Source organism: Protobothrops mucrosquamatus, unplaced genomic scaffold (genome assembly GCF_001527695.2).
Source record: "Protobothrops mucrosquamatus isolate PMUCROS unplaced genomic scaffold, P.Mucros_1.0 scaffold156, whole genome shotgun sequence".
NCBI classification, from domain to species: Eukaryota; Metazoa; Chordata; class Lepidosauria; order Squamata; family Viperidae; genus Protobothrops; species Protobothrops mucrosquamatus.
Genome location: NW_015386520.1, coordinates 1 through 6,205, shown reverse-complemented (window position 1 = coordinate 6,205; position 6,205 = coordinate 1).

The window sequence follows — 6,205 nt, the reverse complement described above, 5'->3', positions numbered from 1 at the left end:
AAACATTTCAATTCATGTGGTTTTTAAACAATTTTTATTGATTTTGTAAGTTTTTTCTTAACAGTGGTTCCTCTCCACTTTATGTCCGTGCTACTAAAAGGAAAAAGCTTATACACCTTCAAGTAAATAACTGCTTTACAACAAAGCTTCAAAGAAATACTGGCTGCTTAGCCTATCAAATTTTGCAGCAACGATAGCAAAAAAGCTTGTGGTACTACAGCAATTAATACATTTATTACTCCTTAAGGTTTTGCAGATCACTTCATCAGCTGCACTGAGTCTTAAGAAAGCAGCATTATAGATACAGACAGGCAAACATACACAAATATACTTAAGCAAGAGCTGCTGGGGGGGGTGTAGAATGAAAGAAAGGAGAATAGTGGAAAGAGAGGTGAGAGACAAAGTAGACAATAACTGTTAACAATGTGATACTGTAGTTAGGTGTGACACAAACATCCTTGCATTAATGAGCTGGTTAACTATGTGATTAAAGGCTGCTGTTTAATATGTAAGAAATGGTGCTGAATTTTCTAATAAATTGTAAATCAACTGTTCTATAATCTAAATTGATCTTTTTCATTCCTCTGATCTATTAATGAAAGCATATGCCAGGCAGTTTTCCTTTTGGTCTTTGAATGTTGCCATTTCTGCTTATATCATCCTGAAGGAAGAATAAGTGCCTGTTCCCTAATTTGCGAGTATTCTTGGGTTTGATGATAAAACTGCCAGAAGAGATGAAGGAGCTTCTAGGTCTGAAACAAGATTTGAGTCATGTTTTAGGTGTGATCTGTTGTGGATTAATAGTTGTTCCAGGCTGGGTGAATATCTGTAAACTAATACAAGCTTACTACCAAAGCATGGCTGTTAATCACAATTATTTCAGCTTCCCCATAAATACGTTGTTCCCTAGATCATCTGAACCACTAAAAGTGCAATTTTATACATGTCTATTATACAATACTGTACTTGCTGCCAAGAAATTGGTCACAAGGTTGCAGTGTAAGGTTTTCATATACTTCACTGTTTTCTAAAGAAAAATGCTACAAGGATTAAAAAAATTTGAATATATGATTATACATAACAAAGAAATGGAGCTCACTTATTATTTTGCAACATAACTTACTTCACAGGATTTCTGTGAGGATAATAATAGACGAGACTAATATGTGTGCTGCCTTGAACTCCAAGTAGAAAGACAGGATATGTGAAATAATTACATGTATAGAGGTAGTCCTCAACTTACAACAGTTCATTTAGTGACCGTTCAAAGTTACAGCGGCACTGAAAGAAGATGACTTATGACCATTTTTCAAAGTTATAACCTTTGCAGCCTTCTCCATGGTCATGTGATCAAAATTCAGATAGTTCATATTTATGACGGTCTCAGTGTCCTGGGGTCATGCAATCACCTTTTGCGACCTTCTGACAAGCCAAGTCAATGGGAAAGCCAGATTCACTTAACAACAGGGTTACTAACTTAACTGCAGTGATTCACTTAACAACTGTGATAAGAAATATAATAAAATGGGGCAAAACTCACTTAACAAATGTCTCACTTAACAACAGAAATGAGGTGCTCAATTGTGGTCGTAAGTTGAGGACTACCTGTAATTTCTAAGCCCTAAATTAAGAGAAAAGGTGATTTAAAAAATCAGATGCATAGACTTCATTATAAAATGATTTCTTTTTACACAAAATCAAATCCCATAATGTTTGATATTGATATGTTGTAGAAATGTTGCAGTTTTGCTACCTTTAATAGTTACTCTATATATCTTTAATCGGGAGCAAATTCTGTTAGAACTTATAGAACTCAATTTTAAGCAATTTCACCCATTATTAACCATGATTTGTTCACTAATCCATGACGTCTAGCTTGAAAATGAATACAGGTAGTCCTCGGCTTATGACAATTCATTTAGTGACTGCTTAAAATCATAGTGGTAGTGAAAAAAGTGACTTATTTTTCACACTTATGACCATTGCAGCATTCCCATGGTCACATAATCAAAATTCAAATGCTTGATAACTGACTCATATTTATGACGGTTGCATAAATATGTACCTGAGTCATATAATCATCTTTTGTGGCCTTCTGACAAGCAAAGTCAATGGGAAAGCCAGATTCATTTAACAACTATGTTACTAACTTAACAACTGCAGTGATTCACTTAACAGCTGTGGCAAGAAAGGTAGTAAAATGGGGCAAAATTCACTTAACAACTGTTTCACTTAGCAACAGAAATTTTGGGCTCGTACCTGTACAAAACTTCAACCATCTTATTCTATACTATTAGCTTAGCATGAGACCCATTTTAAAAGTGACATGACTTGGATTATAACATCAATTTAAATAAATACCCATTTATTTATTCATTAAAAAAGTGGGTTTTGCAGTAGGATTCATAAAAATTGATAAAAACTAAACTTCACCTATTCACAGAATTACAATCCAATAGGAAAAAGGAATGTGGTATAAAAACCACAAGTAAAATCAGTAACTGCTGTAAAGTATTTAAACCAGTGCTTTTTTTCTAAAAAAAAAAAAAAAGTGCCGGAACTCACACACGTCATACAACCCGCCTTGCCTACCCTACAAGGTTCCTTCCAAAAAAGGTGCCGGAACTCCGTTCTGAGCGTTCCATGAGAAAAAAAGTCCTGATTGGAATTTGTCTGCAAAACTACCACTAGGTGACCACTAGATAGAAGCAAAGAGTTTTCCATTTCTCTTTGCTGCTATACAGTAATAATCTGGATGTTTGTACCCTAAATGTGGTAGTTCTAATAATATTGTTTTCTTTGACTAAATGGAATAGAAACTGTTAAGTAGATTTCAGCTTTCCCAACTGAATTCTTTCTGATGGCTCAGAGTAGACTATAAATCCATTATGTCCAGCCAGATGTATGATGGCTGTGAATTACAGCAGCTATATAGCCCCATACTGCAAGGCACCATGTTGAAAAAGCATCCCCAAATTTCTCTGCAGGCATTTAATAAGAGTTACATAGGTGGGTAGCATACCTACTGAATTTTGGCTTAGTATGTCAAAGGGTTATTTTTTATGGCAGCTTTTCAAAACTTGGAACCTTTCAGGTGGAGCTACAATTCCCATGCCACATTCAGTCACCATGTTATCATGCTGGCTACAGTGATGGGATTATCGTTCTATACATCTTCAGGATGCTAGGTTAAGAATGCTGTTCTCTACAATATGAATTAAAACTAATTAAGAGATGGTTCTTCCTTCTTATCAAGACTGTGTTTTTCAATTGGAAAATGTGAGTTTCAGAAACCTTCAGTGTGTGGGTGAATGAAAGGTAGAAAACTGAGTATATGATTGACTTAAAAAAATAAATCTCCATTTCCTCAGACAGCATCAGAAGAAACATTAAACCATATAAATATACTAAGGTAAAACCCAAAGGATTTTATTTCTAACTTGTAAAGTAAAGTACCTAGATTATACTTATTCTAGTGATATTAGATCATATTGCTTTTTAACAAAAGCACCTCCTTTTGACAGAAAACAGTGAATTATCTGCATACCATCTGCTTTCATAGAAAAACTGAAAACACGTGTGAGAACTACAGGCACAAATTTTGCTTGTCTTATAAAATGAACTATTTTGTTCAATTCTAGATGTGTAAAGCTATATTCAGTAATACCTTTCAACAATCATCTTGGCCTCCTCTTCTAAAAAAGGAAAGAAAAAACCCCTTGAGAGAAATGACAAAGAAACAATCATCTTGATTGGGACACAAAGACCTTTGGGAGCCAGCTACCTGCATAATGTGCTATTTATATCACCTAATGTAACCTCCTTCTCAGGCTCTTGTCAGAAAGCAGCTCATACCAGCACTGGCAGTCTAGGAAATAGTTTGAAATGGGGGGTGGGGGGGTGTTTAAAAAACAACAACAATTCTCCAGACTAGCTTCCCTCTGTGAGCTTTGCAAGTGTGGGAAGTTAACCCAGAGAAGGAAATATTAAAAAGGCAGAAAAAAAAATATTGTTCACCAAAAGGATTTTTAAAAGCATTTTTTTGAAAAGCAGAAACCAAACCTGGCCTCATCTCTGCCCAGGGCAGTAGCTAGTCTTATACAAATGCAGATGTGGAACCATCAGAAAGTTGAAGCCAGAGCCATCAAGAAGACAAAGAGAAAATCTGCATACCCCACCCAAGCTCTTAAGAGTCATTAGCCCCATCACCTGGGAAGCAGGAGAGTCATTAGCCCCAACACCTGGGAAGCAGGATATGATAATGGGATTAAACCACAGATATCAAGGCCTAGAAAAACACTCAGAAATATCTTCAAAGTTCATGCCACAGGAACAGGAAACTATCCCAAGCAGGGCTGGGAGGGGGGTATAAAAAGACCCCCTGCCCATGTGCTCACTCTCTTTTCTTCTCCTCTGCTGCTTATCTGTCTTCTGCAATAAACTGTAACCTTCTTCCCAAAGCAGTCGCCATGTTTGCTTATTTATTCCCGGCTTGGATGAACCAGGATGAAGACTTACTTCTAACACAAGTAATTCCAAAAATTCATTTCACAATTACCTTTCCTAAATGTAAACAGTATTTATTGGAAAGGAATAACTTTTTCATCTCCCACCAATACATAATCTCTGACACTTATACTGTAATGAGGGACATAAGAAATTATTTGGGCAAGCAAGATAACCTTGCACAAAATATTGGAAGTTAGTTATTGGATACCATGTATTAGTTCACCAGCATTAGTGATACATTAGTGATTTCTAATATCTAGAATATGGCATTCAGACCACTTTGAAATAGTTTCCCTGATATATAAAAACTAGAGACATCTAATACAGAAATGAGGAATTTGTGGCTTCCAGATTGTATTATCTTACAACTCCCAGCAGATTCTATTATCTTACAATTCCTAGTAGCCAGTGCTAGCAGTAATAGTGGCCAAAGTTCAGGAACGTCTGCAAGGTTACAGTTTCCCATCACTAATCTAGATGCAGCCTTTATAGAAAATCGTGTTTTAAGATTCTGTACTCTTTCCAATCTGATGCCTTTCAGATATATTCAATCACATGTTAACAATTCCAAGTTGACATGACCTTTGATCATTTTGCATAGAAATTCTAACATATGAGAAAGGTACTAATTTAAAAACATGCTCCAAATAACATACTGCTTATGAAAACACCAATTCTTCTTGTGTATATGTACTATGGCAAACACAAATGATGTATAAGTAGAAAAGACAGTCTTAATGCACCAAATTGCTACATAATACATTTCTATGCCTTGATGATGTCACCTGCCTTCCTAGGGCAAATATGTTTTCTGAACAAAGCTCAAACACTGGAGAGACACTCTTGTTGTGCTGCAGCCCTAACAAAGAGGGATCAGATCGGTAACAGATGGCAGATACCTGCCTTTGAAATGTCTTTGCTGAACAACAATACAGAGCTTCAGGATGAATCTCAGCAGAGAGAATTGTAGCACTAACATTCCTTTCACCCAAGAGAACACTAGTTCTAATTATGAAAGAGAACATGATTCAAGGCCAGCAATTAACCTCATTGGTCTCTTGAGATGTCATGAAGAAAGGTGACATTCACATTGGATGGCTTTCTGCTAGATGCCCTTTCCTGGCTGCTTTCCCACTCGTTTCATACCATTCTTCCCAAGGTTGCCAAGCTTAGTAAATCCACTGATCAAGATCATCATTCCATTACCAAAAGTTCTGCAACACATTTCATTTTTTTTTTTAAAAATGGAGAAATTTGCATGTGCATAAAACTGTGTTTCTTAGAACTCAGGGCCATTTAATGACTACTGGATATTAGTTATAAAATGCGCCAATATGAATGTCAGTCACTATAACACAGACAATGCTGGGGAATCAAGATTGAAATTAAGGCTTGTGAAAGAAGATTGAAGGTTTTTGCCATTTGCACGTGTCCCCTCATGACAGCTTTATTCTGCCACAGCCCCAAAACACTGCCTTCATCTCATCTTCAGCCATGCAGAATATATCCTTAAGGTTGTGGTTGGCCACGATAGTAGTGTTTTCCACTTAAGCCAATAGCAACCACCAATAGTTTCAGGATGCATTTAGAATGTATTGCATTTTCATTACCTATGCTGATAGCCCCAATTCTTTATATTAAGCCAGACCGGGGGGGGGGGGGCAGGGGGAGAGCAGAGCTAGCTGCTAGCAGTTCC